Source organism: Hemitrygon akajei, chromosome 29 (genome assembly GCF_048418815.1).
Source record: "Hemitrygon akajei chromosome 29, sHemAka1.3, whole genome shotgun sequence".
Classification (NCBI taxonomy): Eukaryota; Metazoa; Chordata; class Chondrichthyes; order Myliobatiformes; family Dasyatidae; genus Hemitrygon; species Hemitrygon akajei.
The window spans coordinates 47917183-47937731 of record NC_133152.1 but is presented as its reverse complement, the minus strand read 5'-3'; the positions used below and the strand labels follow the sequence as shown (position 1 = coordinate 47937731).

The 20549-nt window shown below is 43.7% G+C and overlaps 1 protein-coding gene across 15 annotated transcripts in view; it reads right to left on the bottom strand.

Moving 5' to 3' along the window:
* Positions 1-15667, bottom strand: part of LOC140718497 (polyhomeotic-like protein 2) — a 257941-nt gene extending 242274 nt beyond the window's left edge. For 14 of the 15 annotated variants that reach the window (XR_012096706.1, XR_012096703.1, XR_012096702.1 and 11 more), the window contains exon 1: positions 15557-15667. The gene's annotated coding sequence lies outside the window, so the exon portion shown is untranslated. Of the gene's footprint in view, positions 1-15055; positions 15077-15556 lie in introns of those variants that run through there. The other variant, XM_073032385.1, reaches the window with a different exon arrangement.
* Positions 15668-20549: the final 4882 nt, after the last annotated feature.

The following is a 20549-nucleotide window of genomic DNA, read 5'->3' as shown; positions in this document are numbered from 1 at the left end:
GCTCAAGCTTTTCAGTCCACTGCAAGTCATCCCTACAATCACCAAGCTCCTTTTCTGTAGTGAATACTGAAGCAAAGTATTCATTCAGTATCTCTGCTATCTCCTCCTGTTCCATACACACTTTTCCACTGTCACACTTCATTGGTTCTATTCTCTCACATCTTATTCTCTTGCTTTTTGTAGAATGCCTTGCGGTTTTCCTTAATCCTGTCTGCCAAGGCCTTCTCACGGCCCCTTCTGGCTCTCCTAATTTCATTCTTAAGCACCTTCCTGCTAGCCTTATATTTTTCTAGATCTCTATCATTACCTAGCTTTTTGAACCTTGTGTAAGCTCTTCTTTTCTTCTTGACTAGATTTACAACAGCCTTTGTACACCACGGTTCCTGTACCCTACCATCCTTTCCCTGTCTCATTGGAACGTATCTACACAGAACCCCACATAAATATCCTCTGAACATTTGCCACGTCTTCCATACATTTCCCTGACAACATCTTTTTCCAATTTCAGCTTCCAAGTTCCTGCCTGATAGTCTCGTATTTCCCCTTACTCCAATTAAACATATCCCTAACTTGTCTGTTCCTATCCCTCTCCAATGCTATGGTAAAGGAGATAGAATTGTGATCACTATCTCCAAAATGCTCTTCCACTGAGAGACCTGACACCTGACCAGGTTCATTTCCTAATACCAGATCAAGTACAGCCTCTCCTCTTATTGGCTTATCTACATAGTGTCAAGAAACCTTCCTGTACACACCTAACAAACTCTACCCCATCTGAACACCTCACTCTAGGGAGATGCCAATCAATACTTGGGAAATTAAAATCTCCCACAACAACCCTGTTATTGTTACTTCTTTCCAGAATCTGTCTCTCTATCTGCTCCTCAATGTCCTTGTTACTATTGGGTGGTCTATAAAAAATACCCAGTAGTTATTGACCCCTTCCTATTCCTAACCTCCACCCACAGAGATTCTGTAGACAACCCCTCCATGACTTCCTCCTTTTCTGCAGCTGTGACACTATCTCTGATCAACAGTGCCACGTCCCTACCTCTTTTGCCTCCCTCCCTGACCTTTCTGAAACATCTAAAGCCTGGCACTTGAAGTAGCCATTCCTGCCCCTGCACCATCCAAGTCTCTATCATGGTCACAACAACATAACCCCAAGTGCTGATCAACGCTCCAAGCTCATCCACTTTGTTCATAATACTTCTTGCATTAAAATAGACACATCTCAAACCATCGGTCTCAGCGCGTCCCTTCTCTATCACCTGCTTATCCGCCCTCTTGCACTGTCTCCAAGCTTTCTCCATTTGTGGGTCAACTGCCCCTTCCTCCATCACTTCAGTTTGGTTCCCACCCCCCATCAATTCTAGTTTAAATGCAAGAGAACACTTAAGAGGGAAATCAGGAGGGCTGAAAGAAGGCATGAGGGAGCTCTAGCAGACAAGGTGAAGGAGAATCCCAAGGGCTTTGGCAGATATATTAAGAGAAAAATGATAGCAAGGGGACAAAATTGGTCGTCTGGAAGATCAGTGTGGTAATCTATACGTGGAGCTGAAAGATATGGGAGGATCTTAAATGGATCTTTTGCATTTACTCAGGAGATGGACAGTGCCTGTAGATGTGAGGCAGCAGTGAGGTCATGGACCCTATACAGACTACAGAAGGGGAGTTGAGGAGGTGTTTGCTGCCTTGAGTCAAATTAGGGTGTATAAACCCCTGAAGCCTGACAAGGTGTTTCGTCGGACCCTATGAAAGGTAGGTGCAGAAATTGAAAAGATATTTTTAAAATCCTTAGCCACAGGTGAGGTGCTTAAATGAAGCATTGGGAGATAATAATAATGACAACAATAATAATAAGTACTTTATTTATCCTGAGTGGGAAATTCTTTGGTTACAGCAGCAACATTTAAAAACACACTTAACAGTGTGCAGACTTAACTAATAATAAAGTACTGAATAATAATACACACAATAATAATGTACCAATGTGCAATAATATTGTATAGAATAATAAAGCAGAGACTATTGTACCATGACGTGCGTTCTACTGTCGCACAGAGAATCAGAGTGCCAGAGCAGTTAGTGGAGAGGTTGTGAAGGCAAATGCTGGTCAGACCTCAGACAAAGTTAGGAACCAAAAGGTTGAGCTTGGTGCAACAAAATCAAAAAGGGAGTATTAAGGATTGAAGATGTTGTATCTGAAAGCACGCAGTATACAGAATAAGGTTGATGAACTGGATTGTAGATTAGCACGTGTGATGTTACAGGCATCACGGAATCATGAATGAAAGACTATAGCTGGGAGCTTAATGTCCAGTGGTATACAAAGGGCCAGCAGGAAGGCAGAGGGGGTGGTGTTGCTCTGTTGGTAAAGAATGAAATCAAATCATTAGAAAGAGGTGACAAAAGGTAGAAAGGTGCTGAATCATTATGGATAGAACTGAGGAACCGCAAGGGTAAAAAGATCTTGATTGGAATTGTAACAGATCCCCAAACAGTAGTAGGGATGTGGCCTACAAATTACAACAGGGGATAGAAAATGCATGTCAAAAGGGCAATGTTGCAATAGTCATGGGACACTTTAATGTGCAGGTACACAAAAATACAACTGCAGAAGCTATGGATCAAAGAATACGTACACAACGCTGGAAGAACTCAGCAGGCCAGGCAGCATCCGTGAGAAAAGAGTAGCCAACGTTTCGGGCCGAGACCCTTCATCAGGAATAATGAAAATATGCAGGTAGATTGGAAAAATCAGGTTGGTGCTGGATTCCAGGAGGGGAAAATTTTTAGAATGCCTATGAGAAGGCTTTTTAAAGCAGCTCACGGTTGAGCCCACAAGGGGATCAGCTATTCTGGATTGTATGTTGTGCAACGATTCAAAGGCTTGAGGTAAACAAAAACCTTAGATGCAAGTGACCATAATAGGATCAAATTCACCATGAACTTTGAGAAGAAGCTAAAATATCAGTATTCCAGTGAAGTAAAGGGAATTACAGAGGCATGAGAGAGGAGCTGGCCAGAACTGATTGGAAAAGAACACTGGCAGGGAAGATGACATAGCAGCAATGGCTGGAATTTCTAGAAGCAATTCAGAAGTCACAAGATACATACATCCCAAAGAGGAAGACATATTCTAAAGGAAAGATGACACAACTATGGCTAAAAAAAAAGTCAAAGTCAACATAAAAGCCCAAGAGAGGGCTTAATTAATAGAGCAAAAGTTAGTGAGAAGTGGGAGCATTTAGAAGCTTTTAAAAACCAACATAAGACAACTAAAAAGTAATTAAGGTGAAGATAGAATATGAAAGTAAGCTAGCAAATAATATTAAAGAGGATATCAAAAGTTTCTTTAGATACATAAAGTGTAAAAGAGAAGCAAGAGTAGATACTGGACTGCTGGAAAATGATTCTGGAGAGGTCGTAATGGCAACAATTAAATAGCGGAAGAACTGAACAGTGTGAACAGTCTCCACTGTGGAAGATAACAGCAGTATGGTGGAAGCTCCAGGTGTCAGGGGTCATGAAGTTTGTGATGTTATCTTTACTAGAAAGAAGGTTCTTGGGAAACTGAAAGGTCCAAAGGCTGATAAGTCACCTGGATCAGATGGTGTACACCCCAGAGTTCTGAATGAGGTGGCTGAAGAGATTATGGAGGCATTAGTAATGATCTTTCAAGAATGACTAGATTCTGGAATGGTTCTGGAAGAATGGAAAATTGCAAATGTCACTCCACTCTTCACGAAGGGAGAGAAGCAGAAGAAAGGAAACCACAGACCAGTTAGTCTGACCTCAGTGGTTGGGAAGATGTTGGAGTCGATTATTAAGCATGAGGTCTCAGGGTACTTCTAAGCATATGATAAAATAGGCCCTAGTCAGCATGGTTTTCTCAAGGGAAAATCTTGCCTGACAAATTGGCTGGAATTCTTTGAAGAAATAGCAAGCAGGATAGACAAAGAATCGGTTATGTTGTGTACTTGGATTTTCAGAAGAACTTTGACAAGGCGCCACACATGAGGGTGCTGAACAAGCTACGAGCCCATGGTATTACAGGAAAGATTCTAGCATGGATAAAGCATTGGCTGATTGGCAGGAGGCGAAGAGTGGGAATAAAGGGAGCCTTTTCTGGCTGGTTGCTGGTGACTAATGGTGTTCCATAGGGTCTGTGCTGGGTCCAATTCTTTTTATGTTATATGTTAATTATTTGAATAATGGAATTGATGGCTTTTTGCAAAGATTGCAGATGATATGAAGATAGGTGGAAGGGTAGTTAGTTTTGAGGAAATAAGAGAGGCTACCAAAGCAGATTAGAAGAACAGGCAAAGAAATGGCTGATGGAATACAGTGTTAGGAATTGTATGGTCATGTACTTTGGTAGAAGAAATGAAAGGAATGGCTATTTTCTAAAAGGAGAGAAAATAACAAAAACTGAGGTGCAAAGGGACTTGGGAGTCCTTGTGCAGACTTCCCTAATTTGCAGGATGAGTCTGTGGAGAGGAAGGCAAAAGCAATGTTAGCATTCATTTCAAGAGGACAAGAATATAAAAGCAAGGATGTAATATTGTGATTTTATAAAGCACTGGTGAGGCCTCGTTTGGAGTATTGTGAGCAGATTTGGGCCCCTTATCTCAGAATGCATGTGTTGAAACTGGAGAGGGTTCTAAGGATGTTCGAGAAAATGATTCCAGGATTGAATGGCTTGTCAGGTGAAGAGTATTTGATGGCTCTGGGCCCGTATTCACTAGAATTCAGAAGAATGTGGGGTGAACTCATTGAAACATATCAAATGGTGAAAGGCCTTGATAGAGTGGATGTCGAAAGAAGGTTCTTTTGCTGGGAGAGTCTAAGACCAGAGGACACAGTCTCAGAATAGAGGAGTGTCCTTTTAGAATGGAGAGGAGGAGGAATTTCTTCAGCTGGAGTGATGAATCTGTGGAATTCTTTACTACAGACAGCTGTGGAGGCCACGGCTTTATAAATATATTTAAGGCAGAGGTTGACAGATTCTTGATTGGTCAGGGCATGAAGGGTATATGGGGAAAAGGCAGGAAATTGGGGCTGAAAGGAAGATTAGATCAGCCAGGATGAAATAGCAGAACAGTCTTGGTGGGCCAAATGGCCTAATTCTGCTCCTATGTCTAATGGTCTTAATTAATTATGGGTGATATCCAATGAAGTGGCGACTGCGTGGTTTTGCTCGCACTGAACAATTCGCTCATCTTCTTTTAAATTGACAGTGTTTCAGTGAAGTTTGTACGTCGGAATGTTGTAGAGTGCTTGATGAATTCGAACTGCCATATATTCCTTAAATATCCCAAGACAAACCGAGAGCTTAAAGGAAGATGCATGCAGCCAGTGATGAGCAAACAAAGTGCCCTCTCGTGGATGACAGGAACCATGGCTGTGGTTAACCATTAGGGACTAATTGAATGAGTCAGACCCAGCCCGATTATGAGCACAGCATAGGATGGTCAGACTGAGTGAATCACCCAGATCTAAAACGTACCCCCTGTACATTGAAGAGTGTGGTGTTAACAAACAACACATCCAAGGATGTGCTGGGGACAGCCTGCAGGTGTCAGCACACATTCCGGTGCCAACATCACATGTTCCACCGGACAACGTAGACAACGGGTTTGCTGTTGGGATGTGCTGCGACTCCTGAGGCAATAAAACGGGTGTGAGGTTGATAGAGGATGGAGGACATATTGAGAGATTGTGTTGAAGGAATCATGGTGTGCTGTGGGATTCCTAATAGAAAGGGGTGATTCGAGTAGTGATATATGGAACTGCTTATTATAATTTTTCACCAACTATTGGGAGAATTTATTAAGATACAAATTTATCACATGTACATCAAAGTGTTGCCACACACTCTGGCTCCAACATAACATGTTCACAATATTCAGAACAGAACAAGCAACAAAACAGCGTCAGCATCAGAGCAAAGCAGGCCCTGTTCTCCCCTCCTTCTCATGCACATGCAGTCCTTCAACCCCAGGACAGCACATCTTCTTCAGCCTTGCGCTCGCAGACATCAGGTCTCAGGGATTCGATTCTCGGGCCTCGACCCTAAGGACCCACCGATGACAGGGCCTCAAAGACCGGCCTCGCTGAGTCGAGAATCCAGGGGGTCATTAGACCTCAGAGGCTGGAAAATACATTTGGATCCGGACGTCTCTCTGCGATCAGGCCAGAGAAGGGTTGAGCAGGACAATCCTGCAGCAAGAGCCATTTACCTCACCAACCCCTGTAACAGGGGCCAACTGGAGACATGGGGAGTGGTGAGGCGCATTTGACGAAGGAGAAAGCTGGAAGATCCCACCTCTTGTGAAAGGAAGTGAGGGAAGGAGTCAGCAACCAGCAAGAGAATCAGAATCAGGTTTAATATGTAACCAGGTGACCATCGAATATGACTTGTTATTGTTAAAAGTCACTTGTGTATTCACCCTGGTAACACTAAAATATCTCCCTGCACCTTCAAGAGAAAACAGTGACGTGATTATGCATGTGTGGAGTGGAAGGGAGAAATACAATGTTCTAGAAAGCGCATCAGGTACTGGGGGCTATTCCCCCCTCCCCCAGGGATACTGGTCAAAGGGTGAGGAAAGGTGACTAATATTTTATAATATCCATATAAATTAATTTATACTTGTTTGTAAATCTAGAATATTGGTACTTTGACATGCTTTACATGTGGATGCTTTAGATTTTTGCCAGTAAGGTATCGGCACTGGATAGAGTGGTTGTGCGGTTTCCTATGCACCGAGTAGGTTAAGGCGGATTTATACTTGGCGTACGGGCTACACCAAAGCCTACACCGTAGCCCTGATTTTCACTTCTGCGTCGCTCTACGCCATAGCGAGCATGCGTTGGTGTGCGCCAAAACACTAGTTGGCAGTGGGGTTTCTATGCCACTTTGTTGAGTTTCTTCGTGAGAGACACGGACGGGGAAATGCACTTCAAACATTTTCCCATGTCAGCAGGTAGATTTGACGATTTGGTTCATCTATTTCGCATCGGCGTACGCACAGCCTACAGACATGGCGGAGAAGAAGCAACCGGAAATGCGTAGGAGGAAATGCGATGCTACCAAACTGACCAATCACAGTTGTTGTGGTCTGCGTCACCACCATGCACGAGTAACTTTCCTGGAGAGGTGCACGTCACCCTACGGCGTAGGGTACGGGGCACCTATGGCGTCCATGTGACACACAAGTATAAATCAGCCTTTAGTCTTTCCAGTAATTTAACTACAAGGTAATATATCGTAAAAGCTTTTGTGATGGTTCATTTTTGTCTCATTTTCTGATTTCATGACCAAATGTCAATGTGACGGAGTAATGTGAATGTGGTAATATCTGTTCACGTAGCGCGAGCGAGGAGAATTCAGGATCAGAATCAGGTTTATTATCACCAGCATGCGTTGTGAAATTTGTTAACTTAGAAGCAGCAGTTCAATGAAATACATAATATAGAAGAAATTTTGTTTCACAGTCTAGCCTGCATATGTTTGAAAGTTAAGCACCTGTGTGCCAAAGTGAGTATACCTCTTCGTTAAGATGAGATGGTTTTTTAAATATTTTTGATGTTGTGTATAAGGTACAGGGTTGGTGATATTCTAATGATGTTGGTATTGTTTTTTAGAATTGCCACTACCGTACCGGTTTTGTATATTTTGTTTTATTTATTTACATAGTGCATACATAACTAGTAGATGTACAAGTGTGTGAACTGAAAATAAGCTGGGATTGTAACAGCAGGAACTATGTTTTTTTTAATACATTTGTTGCTTTTATAACCATGTAACCATATAACAATTACAGCACGGAAACAGGCCATCTCGGCCCTTCTAGTCCATGCCGAACGCTTACTCTCACCTAGTCCCACTGACCCGCACTCAGCCCTTAACCCTCCATTCCTTCATAACCCTCCATTTTATTTTTGATATTATCCTCTTTCTGTATTAAAACATCTAAAACAGATAAAGGAATTAAACACCCGATAAAGTATTTGTTGTCCTGAGTGTGTATTTTTCCCAGGCTACAAAAAAAAATCACTGACAGATGTCATGAAATCTCTTATGTTGCAGCAGCAGTACAGTGATATATTAAAATCAGTGATACAGAAAGAGCAAACTGAAAAATAATGAGGTAGTGTTCATTGTCCATTCAGAAATCTGATGGTGGAGAAGAAGAAGCTGTTCTTGAAACATTGAGTGTGTGTCTTCAGACTCCTGTACCACCTCCCTGATGGTAGCAAAGAGAAGAGGGCGTGTTCTGGGTGATGGGGGTCTTTAATGATGGATGCCGCCTTTTTGAGGCATCGCCTTTTGAAAGTGTCCTCGATGCTGGTGAGGCCAGTGCCCATGATGGAGCTGATTGGGTTTACAAATTTCTACAGCTTCTTTCGATCCTGTGTCCCCCCCCCATACCAAACAGTGATGCAACCAGTTGGAATGGTCTCCATGTCCTGTAGAAATTTTCAGGAGTCTTTGTTGACATACTAATTCTCCTCAAACTCCTAATGGAATGTAGCCACTGTCATGTTTTCTTTGTAATTGCATCAATATGCTGGGCCCAGAATAGTTAATACTGGGGCAGCTCCTTTGGGCCATTTATTGTCCTGGGCCTTGAACTCTGAAGTGTTGAGCACTTCTGGGACAGAACAATTGTTCTCCTCACCCAGACACCTCATTGCTGAGTTCAGCCAAGAAACAACAGCAGAAAAACAAACCTTGGGGGGATATCACCGTGAATATCTGCCCTCTTCAAAACGGAATGCCTGAAAAAGGCAGCGTTCATCATTATGACCCCCATCACCCAGGACATTCCCTCTTCTCATTGCTACCATCAGGGAGGAGGTACAGGAAGCTGAAGGCACACACTCAGTGATTCAGGAACAGCTTCTTCCTCTCTGCCATCAGATTTCTGAAGGATCCATGAGTGATGAGTGATTTCTGAGTGATCTACCTCACTCTCGTTTCTTTTTTTAGCTTTCTTTCTGCACTATTTAATGTTTATATATACAATTTTTTAAATCACATATGGCAATGTACTCTGCTGCATAACAACAAATTTCACGAACTGTGCCGGTAATTCTGAGTCTGATTGTGGCTGATTTATTATCCCTCTCAACCCCATTCTCCTGCCTCTGACACCCTGACTAATCAAGAACCTATCAACTTTCGCCGTAAATGCTGGAGGAACTCAGCAGGTTGAGCAGCATCTGTGGGGAGAAATGAACCGTCAACATTTTCAGTGAGATCCTTCAGCAAGTCTCAAGACCATTCGATGGAGGAGCAGGATGAGGACATTTGGCCCAACGAGTCTGCTCTGCCAAACCAGCATGGCTAATTTATTAACTTCATTCTGTTACCTTCTCCTTGTGACCTTTAACACCCTTAATAACCAAGAACCTATCAACCTCTACTCTAAATGTACCCAATGATTTAGACTCCACTGGCGTCTGAGGCAATGAATTCCACAGATTCTCCACCTTATATTCTATCCTATTCTGAGACTGGTTCACACTGTAAATACCTGCCCTTTTCTGCTGCTCAGCTCTATGCTGTAATGCACTTTTCATTCCACTCCACAGCAAACACTTAACACTTGTGTGTCTGGCCTCGTGTTATTGGAAGGGAAGTGATCCTTTTCTCACAGCTTATAATCATTAACTCCAGTAATTCTGGAATTCCAGGTATTGCAATAAAAACAGCGATTCACATTACTAGAGCCTCAGGGAAAGTATTTGGACTCTGACAAAATAAAAAGCAGGAATAAATTTTTAAAGAACTTGTGCTGAATTTAATAAAGTTTATCAAAATGCCTTTTGTCAGGCAGGCGAGAATTAAAATGTTCCATCAGAGCATGGCGGTGAATAGCAACGGCACATCAAGCATAGACCTTGCCTCTGAACTCTCTCACAGGTCACTGGGTAACTCTGCAATTGAGCCAAAGAACCAGTAGAAAGTTAGACACCAAATTCCTCAAGAACAAAGGCTGAGATAAAGATGACGTGAAGAGGATGTTTCCTATAGTGGGCGAGTCCAAGTCTGAAATCCCGTACCAGCAAACTAGAGGACAGCTTCTGCCTCACTGTTCTATGACTATTGAATGGTTCCCTAGCATGACAAGATGGACTATTGACCTCACAAGCTAACTTGTTATGATTTATTTATTTACAGAAACAGCACAGACAGGCCCTTCTGGTGCAATGAGATGCACTGCCCAGCAACCCACCAATTTAATCCTAGCCTAATCACAGGATCATTTACAATGACCAATTAACCTACTAACCAGTATGGCTTTCAACTGTGGGAGGAAACCCAGACATTGCACAGGGAGAATATACAAACTACTTACAGAAGACACCACGAATGAACCCTGAACTCAGATGCCCTGAGTTACAATAGTGTCATACTAACCGCTAATCTATCACGATGCCTACTTTGTTTATCTGCTCTGCACTTTCTCTGTTGTTATTGTTTGACCTTGTTCTACCTCAATACACTGTGTAATGATCAGACAGAATGAACCGATAGCGAGACAAACCTTTCCCTGTATCTTGGTACATGTGACAATTCCAATTTTGGAATTTCTCTTGACGATGCTAAGCTGACCATAAATGGACAACCCAGGTCAGTTGGGGGATGGTGGATGGGAGCGTCAGGAATGGTCCAAGGGTACAATCCTCTCTGAATGACATATTTGTTCTGATGTGCGCAAGATCCAAGGTTCAAATCCTGGACAAACCCTGCTTCAGTGGAGAGGATGTTTCCTATAGTGGGAAAGTCTTGGACCAAAGAGCACAGCCTCAGAATACAGGGACGTCCATTTAGAACAGAGATGAGGGGGAATTTCTTTAGCCAGAGGGTGGAGAATCTGTAGAATTCATTGCCACAGATGACTGTAGAGACCAAGTCATTGCATATATTTATAGCGGAAGTTGACAGTTTCTTGATTAGTCAAGGTGTCAAAGGTTATGGGGAAAAGGCAGGAGAATGGGGTTGAGAGGAAAAATAAATCAGCCGCATTGACTGACAAAGCAGAGTCAATGGGCTGAATGGTCTAATTCTGCTCATACGTCTGAAAGTCTTACGTCCTGGTGAAGGGCCTTGGCTCAAAATGTCAACTGTTCATTTCCCTCCACAGTTGCCAACTGACCTGCTGGGTTCCTCCAACATTTTTGTTGGGGCTCCTTGAATTGTTGGCTCTCTGTTCATGAGGGCAAGCGGTGACTATTCCATCCCATCCTGGCATGTACCTTGTAGACAGTGACGTCATGGTGCAAGTCAATCCCCCAGCGTTACCCAACCTCTTACTAACCACAGTGGTTACGTGGCTGGTCCTGTTGAGTTTCTGGAATCTTCCGCCCCACTATTGAGTATATCTACAAGAGCACTGCCACAAGAAAGCAGGATCCATCATCAAGGACCTCCACTGTCCAGGCCACGCTCTCTTCTCAGTACAGCCATCGGGCAGGAGGTACAGGAGCCTCAGGTCCCACACCAGCAGGTTCAGGAAGTTATTACCCTTCAACCTGAACTGATGGGTTTTTCCAACGTTGAACAGATTCTACAACCTACAGTCTCACTTTCAAGGACTCTACAACTCGTTCTCAAACAAGAGAAAATCTACAGATGCTGGAAATCAAAGTAACACACACATAATGCATGAGGAAGCGTCTATGAAAAAAAAACAAAAGTTGATGTTTCAGACTGAGACCCTTCATCAGGACTCGTGAAGATCATGTTCTCAATATTATTTATCATTATTTTGTTTAAGTTTTTGTATTTGCACAATTTGTCATCTTTTGGACATTGGCTGTTTGGCTTTGTGTGCAGTTTTTCATTGATTCTATTGTGTTTCTTTGCATCTGCTGCAAATGCCCACTAAAAATTAATCTTCGAGCTGTATATGGTGACATTTCTGTACTTTGATAATAAATTTACTTTGAAATTTTAATTCTCAGATCTGTCTCTGTTATTCTTGCATCCGCCTACACTTTTACATTCCGTCAAGGATTCTGCACACTGCCACCACACCATCCCATGCCCACACTTTGGAAAGTCCAAACACCTGGCTGTACTTGTACTCCTAGAGAATGAAGACTACACCATTAGTGCGGAGGACCAAGATATGATCAAGGGAGGCAGAGGAGCACTTACAGAACAACTTTGAGTTGATGCTCTGGACAATGTACAGGGATTCATCTTCAAGGCTGAATGAATATGCCACAGTTGTCAGTGCATTCGTCAGAACCACTGCAGATGAGTGTGTGCCTTCTAGAACATATTGGACATACCAAAACCAAACGCTCTGGGTGAACCAGGAGATTCATAGTCTGCTGAGGAGTAGTTCTGTGGCATTCAATACCAATGATCCAGAAATGTACTAGAAGCTCAGGTACAACATACAAAAAGCTATCTTACAAGTGGAAAAAAAAATTCCATTTGAGGCTAGAGATGGAATTGAATGCACATCAGCTCTGACAGGGCTTTCAGGCTATTACTTCCTATGAAGAGAAACCTAACATCATGAATGGCTGTGCTGCTTCACTCCCAGATGAACTCGACGCCTTTCCTGCATGCTTTGAAAGGAAGAATAAAACTACACCCGTACAGATCCCTGCCGCACCTGGTGAACTTGAGGCCTCTGTCTTGGAGGCCAACGTCAGAACATCTTTCAAGAGGGTGAACCCTCGCAAGGCATCAGGCCTTGAAGGAGGACTTGACAGATTCGGTGTGTTCAGGAATATCTTCCGTCTCTCTCTCTGCTGTAGTCAGAGGTTCTCACCTGCTTCAAAAGGGTGACAATCATACCAGTGCCCAAGAAGAGCAGGTTGGGCTGTCTCAACGACTATCACCCAGTGCACTTACATCTATGGCGATGAAGTGCTTTGACAGGTTGTTCATGTGTAGAAGCTGGAACTACTGCATAGGTCTACAGTGGACATTCTCAGCCTTGGTTCACCTGGACAACAGTCAGGCTGCTGTTTACTGACTGCAGCTCAGAGCTCAACACAATCATACCCTCAGTTCTAATCAAAAGCCTCCAAAACCTGGGCTTCTCACTCTGCTACTAGATCCATTACTTCATCGGGTGACCACAGTCTGTACGGATCAGAAATAATATCTCCTCCTCACTGACAACACTGCTGTACCTCAAGCATGCATGCTTAGCCCACTGCACTGCTCTCTCTACACCCACGGTCGTATAGTTAGCCGTCTATAAAATGTCGATGACTACTATTGTTGGCAGAATTTCAGACAGTGGTGAGAAGGCATATAGGAGCAAGATATCATCAGCTGGTTGAGTAGGGTCACAGCAACAGCCTTGCACTCAATGTCAGTAAGACCAAAGAAATGATTGTGGACTTCAGGAAGGTTAAGTCGAAGAAACACACATCAGTCCTCATCGAGAAGTGGAAAATGTGAGTAGTTTCAAGTTTCTGGGTGTCAACACCCGAGGATCTATCCTGAGCTCAACATCTTGATGCAATTACAAAGAAGGCACCATTGTGGCTGTATTTCATGATGAGTTTGTCACCAAAGACTCCAGCAAATGTCTACAGATCTACCGTGGAGAGCATTCTAACAGATGGCAGAGAGGCCACTGCACATGATTAGAAAAAGCTGCAGACAGTTGTAAACTCAGCCTGCTCCGTCATGAGCACTAGCCTTCCCAGCATCGAGGATATCTTCGAAAGGTGATGCTTCTCATTGGTACCATCAAGGAGGAGGTTCAGGAACCAGAAGGCTTATACTCAATATTTCAGGAGCAGCTTCTTCCCTTCAGCATCTGATCTCCAAATGGACAATGAACCCATCAGAATCACTTCATCACCAGTATGTGAAACAATCCAGAATTGATTGTGGTTCAGTGACAAAGCATAAAACACAGGACAACAGCGCCATCAGCCATGAGCAATCAACAATTAGCAGAAGTCACATGTACAAATGTCAGTAATCAAACTTTAATAAACATAAACATATGAAGTCTCAATAATTATCAGCAGAACAAGGAGAGCAGGAAAGATTTAATGGATGTTGTCCAGCGACGGTTTAGGTATTACACCTGAATGAATTTTGTTCGTGTACACTACACTCACGGTTTTTCCCCTCCTGATTTTGCTCTACTTATTTAATTTTATACATTATCTGTTATTTTATGTATCACAATGTACTGCTGCCACAAATCAACAAATTTCAGGACACAAGCAAGTGATATTAAACCTGATTCTGATATGCATCCACCGATTTGTTGAACAACTCGGGAGAAGCAGTGATTCAGCAAACAAACTGCAGGTTTTAACGAACCATAATGAACAGCCACCAGACTAAAGGGACAAGCAGCATGAACAAGGTGAGCCCCAGGGCCCATTTCCATGTTCCATGATACTAATAAGCTAGTCATCATTTTTTTCCTCAAATTAAAACTTTTAATCCTGATTGATAACAAAAACACAAGAGATTTTGCAGATGATGGAAATCCAGATCAACACACACAAAATGCTGGAGGAACTCAGCAGGCCAGGCAGCATCTATGGAGGGGAATAAACAGTCGCGGTTTCAGGTGGAGAACTTCAATCAGGATTGGAAAGGAAGGGGGCAGAAGGCCAAAGAAGTTGGGGGAGAGGAAAGGAGGTCAAGCTAGATCCTGATGAAGGGTCTCCGCCTGAAGGGGTGACTTACAAATTTCCCTCCATAGATGCTGCCTGGTCTTCCAGCATTTTGTGTGCATAAAACAATATGACTCCTTGTATACCCTGGTGCATGGTCAGGGCACTAACAATCCCAAACACATAAGCATGAAAATAAAATTATTGGAAGTCATTGCTAGTATTATTTAGATCAACCCAGAGCCCACTGGCATTCTCTCTGAACATGCCAGTAGACAGATCGCAAATATTTGTCTTCTGTCAGTAAACTCCCATCCAATCATCCCTGAGCAAAGATATTTAATTTCAGTGGTTCCAATACTAAGTATTTCTCCTCGCTCGCACACAGACGCTCGAGAACAGCAACAGCTTTTCCAGAACTTACTCGTCCTGGCGATGTTGTGTCTACCAGACATCATTTCAAACACGCACAGCGCAGAAGTCCCAGAAGACAAGGAGTTCTTTGCAAATGAGAAACCCCAGCAGTCTAAGTCTAAGAACGCCAGGCCGACTCGGGACCATTCCCCGCACTCTGGCCCTTGTGGGCGTAATGAAAAGGGAACCAGGGGCATGCCGATAACAATAAAGACAGCCCGTGTTTGTGGTGCGCTGCCTCTGGATGTGCGATTGGCACAAGCGCAGCGTTGACGGCACACTCCTCCAATCCGCCCCGTTCCTGCAGCAATGCCCGCACATCCTGCCTCGGCAGGTTAACAGTGACAACCCGCTCTCCACTGCGCTGGGGAAGACCATTTGCCAACATGAAATCTAGCTACAGACGATTAAGCCCCGCACCCCAGCGATGCAGTCCCATGCGAGGGTGATACAGCGCCGTCCTGCACCGGTTCCCCGGTCGCGCACTAGCACGACTGCGGGTCGCCCTTACCTTCAGCCTGCGCCCTGGCCCCGGCGCTTCGCACCATCGCTCCCTTCCCACCGAGAGCTGGTGGGGGGAGCAGAGAAAATGCCACATTCATTTGCATCCCCTAAAAATTGCAGCACGTGACGGAAACTCTCCAATAACTAGGGAACAAGGCAGCAAACCCCACCCCCAAAGCATTCGGGTCAGGTCTGCCGTCTGAGCCGCTTGTGTGGTAGCGCGGTGCAGCCGGCGGCTGCTCTACCCCGGACCTGGTGCGTCTGTAACATTGTTTAATGTCACAAGTGTAAAGGAGAACGAAATAGTTATTACTCTGGATCCAATACGGCACAAAAGACCCCGCAATAAATAGAAATGCATAAGATAGCTTATGTACATAGATTGATCGTATGTCCATAAAGTGACGTTCGGCACAGGAGCGTCCGTACATATTATGGGAAACGATAAAGTAGTGGTGGTTGGGGGTGTGGAGGGGTGGGTTAGTGGGTGGAGGTGTTGATCAGCCTTACTGCTTGGGGAAAGTAACTGTTTTTGAGTCTGTGGTCCTGACATGGATGTTAGCTTTTCACAAGAGGTTTTGCGGATGCTGGAAATCTACAGTAACACACGCACAAAATGCTGGAGGAAATCAGTAGGTCAGGCAACATCTATGGAAATGAATAAACAGTCCACTGTTAATTCTCCTCCGTAGGCGCTGCCTGACTTGCTGAGTTCCTCCAGCATTTTGTGGAATGTATTTTATCAGCCACACCGACAGGACCCTACAAAGACCCAAGTAACATCTTCTATTCCGCACTCTTATCTCTTCTCTTCTCCTCACCTGCCTGTCACCTCCATCTGGTTCCCTTCCTCTTCCCTTTCTTCCATGATCCACTCTCCTCTCCTACCAGAGGCTTTCTTCACAACCCTTTACCTGTACCACCCATCTCCTCCCAGCTTCTCACTACTCCCTCCCTCCTGACTCACCTCACCTCTCACTTTCCGGCTTGATCTCCTCCCCCCTCCCCCATCTTCTTATTCTTGCGCCTCCTTCCTTTCTAGTCCTGATGGAGGGTCTCGGCCCAACGCTCGACTGTTCACTAATTTCCATGGATGCTCCCTGACCTGCTGAGCCTTCAGCATTTTGAGTGTGTTACTTTGCTGCTATGTCGTCTGAAGCCATTGGCTCCCAGTTCGTTAAATCCAAGGAATGCACTCCAAGAGAGGCGCTTTCCTGCATTCGGGTTTTTATTTGATTTAGATATTGGTGAGGAATCTGCGATGTCTCGGTAATCAGTATGTCAGCAGCAGGCAGGGATTATTAGCTGCAGCCTCCGTTGCCAGGCAACCAGCTCAGACATCGCCCAGTGGAAGCAAATGCCAGCTACTCGCTGGAACCCGGTGATGTGGTGCCAAACCCATACACCATTACTGATTCTCAATTAATGCTAATTTATTGCATGTTCACCCCCCCACACACACACACACACAGTCAAAGACACACGCACGCACACACACACACATACATATCTACACACATAGTCAAACACACACACATACATACATACACACACACACTGAGTCACACATACAAACACACACATATATACAGACATACACACACGCACACACACACACACACACAGATGTACACATGCTCATGCACACAGGCAAACGGGCGCAAACCCACACACACAGGCAAACACAGACATATACATATCAGAGACACACAGGCATACACATAAACACACACAAACACACAGAGTTAGACACATAGATACACAGTCACACACACATTATTATAATTACAGAGCACAAGATCTTCACCACTTACATAGATCAACGAGATCCATCTCCCTCCCTCTCTCCCTCCCTCCCTCCCTCCCTCCCTCTCTCCCTCCCTCTCTCTCTCCCCCCCTCCCATGAGTGTGTATGTATATATATAATAAACTAAGTAGTACAGAAAAAGAGAATAAATATTGAGGTACAGTCCATGGGTTCATTGTCCATTCAGAAGTCTGATGGTGGAGGGGAAGTGCTGTTCTGACAATGTTAGGTGTGAGTTATCAGGCTTCTGTACCTCCTTCTAGATGGTGGCATTGAGCAGGAGACTTGTCCTTGGTGATGGAGGTATTTTTGAGTCACCACCTTTGGAAGGTGTTCTCTATGCTGGGGAGGCTAGTGCCCACAATGGAGTTTATAATTTTCTTTTTCCAATCCTGTGAAGTGGCCCCACCACACCAGGTGGTGATGCAGCCAGTTAGTATGCTCTCCATGGTACATCTGTAGAAATTTGCAACAGTCTATGGTGACAGATCAAAGCTCCTCAAACTCCTAATGAAATATAGCTGTTTGCCACATCTTCTTTGTAATTGTATCAATATGTTGGGCCCAGAATGGATCTTCAGAGATGTTGATACCTGGGACCATGAATGCTCACCCTTTCCACTACTGATCCCTCGATGAAGATTGATGTATGTTCCCTCAACTTCCCCTTCCTGAAGTCTATAATCAATTCTTTGGTCTTACTGATATTGAATGCAAGGTTGTTGTTTTAACACCACTCTACCGCTGATTGATCTTAATCCTGTACACCTAATAATCAGCAGCGTAATATTTTCCCAAATGATATTCAGACAGAAATTCTAATTCAAAGTTCAAAGTAAATTTATTATCAGAGAACATGTATGTCACCATATCCAGCCCTGAGATTCATCATGGCATCACAGTAAATACAAAGAAACACAATAGAATCAACAAAAAACTACACACAGCAGAGACAGACAAACAGGCGATGTGCAAAAGAAAACAAACTGAGCAAATACAGAAGAAATAAATAATAATAAATAAGCAATAAGTATCAAGAACAGGAGATGAAGAGTCCTTGAAAGTGAGTCCATAGATTGTGGAATCATTTCAGAGATGGGCTGAGTGAAGTTGAGTGAAGTTATCTCCTCTGGTTTAGGAGCCTGAGGGGTAATAACTGTTCCTGAACCTGGCAGTGTGGGTCCTGAGGCTCCTGTACCTCCTGCTCAATGGCAGCAGTGAGAAGAGAGGATGAACCTGGATGGTGGGGGTCCCTGATTATGGATGCTGCTGTCCAGTGAGAGTCACAGAGTAACATACTGACATTTGCAGAGTAATTGTGTGACACTGCGTATTTACAGGCTCTTCAGCCCAACAGTCCATGCTCACCCAGCTTGTCTCAATTTCCTGCATTTGGCCCATCTCCCTCTAAACCCCGTGCTCCATGTACCTATCCAGTGCCTACCATATCTGCTTCGACAACCAAGTTCTGAAAGCCTGTAATATGAATCCACAGGGCACGGTCACAAATATCACCAGTTGCCCACAAGGAAAATCTTGCCCAATGAATGTGCTGAACAGTTTGGAATTTGAACATCAAAACGTAAACACGCAATTCTGCAGATGCTGGAAATCCAGAGCAACACACACAAATGCTGGAGCAACTCAGCATCTACGGAGAAGAATAAACTGCCAATGTTTCGGGCCAAGGACCTTCATCAGGATTGCCTGTAAATTCCTGCACGCCTACGAAAGGAATACTACTTTGCTGTGCAGGAAACTAACGTTGTGAACTGAAATCTTTTCTGAAAGTGCTAGAATGATAGAACCATCCTGACTGAACTGTCTCAGTTTATTAAACGCCTACCTTTGAGTGTTGTTTCCTGCATATTCCTGTTGAAAACAGGATCCCTGTTGCAGATGAGATTTCTGTTGAAATCGAGATTCCAGTTAAATATGAGATTGCTGTTGAATATGAAATTCCTGTTGAATGTGAGATTGCTTTTGAATATGAGATTGCTTTTGAATACGAAATTCCTGCTGAAAATGAGATTCCTGTTGGATGTGCGATTCCTACTGAAAACAGGATTCCTGTTGGATGTGAGATTCCTGTTGAAAATGAGATTGTTGTCGAAAACGAGATTCCTGTTAAAGATGAGATTCTTGTTGAATATGAGTGCAGGCGATATCCTGGCCCAGATTCAACAAAGGAACCTCTTCAGCTAGCTTGCCTACAGCCTGAACTGGCTTTCAAGCTCATAGAACTGTGATTGGCTAACTACCCAACCATGGGTTCATGTCATTCATCAGAAATGCACAGGCAGTAAAAGTCCCAGTTATGGGAATCTCTGTATATAGTATTGTGTTAATCAAACTCACTTGCCCACATTCCATCTGAATACTGACAGCTCTCTAGCCATGGTATTATAAATGCCCCCATGAAAGTTAGTCACGACAAGCGCCAGCAACATCATGATAAACCCCACCCACCCTGCTCATGGACTGTTTGTCCCACTCCCATCAGGGAAGAGGCTACGTAGCATCCACACCAGGACCACCAGACTCAAAAACAGTTACTTTCCCCAAGCAGAAAGGCTGATCAACACCTCCACCCACTAACCCACCCCTCCACACCCCCAACCACCACTATGTTATCATTTTCTGTCAGAGTCACCTGTCAGAGGCACTCCTGTGGACATACAATCACTCTATGGACATACAATCAATCTATGTACATTGGCTTTCTTATGAATTTATATTTATTGTGTTTCTTTAATTATTATTATGTTCTTTCTCTTATTATGTCTTTTAGGTGTTGAATCGGATCTGGAGCAAGAATTATTTTGTTCTCCTTTACACTTGTGTACTGGAAATGACATTAAACAATCTTGCATGTTAAACAGCCTTGGAAAGCAGGGAAGGAGGCAATTTTCCACAGGAGACAAAGGGTTGAACATATTATTGGTGGATGAAAGATTTTAAACCAAGATCTATCTGCTCCCAAGTAGATAGAACAAAAAAAAATCCCATGGGGCTGTTTTGGATAAGAACAGGCCAGTTCTTTCTAATCTCCTGGGCAATGTTTATCACTCAGTCAAAATCACTGAGGCAGACTACTGCTTGATAACCTTTAAAATTTTATTTAGAGATACAATGTGGAACAGGCCCTACCAGCCCAATGAACTGCACTGCCCAGCAACCTACCTAATCAAGG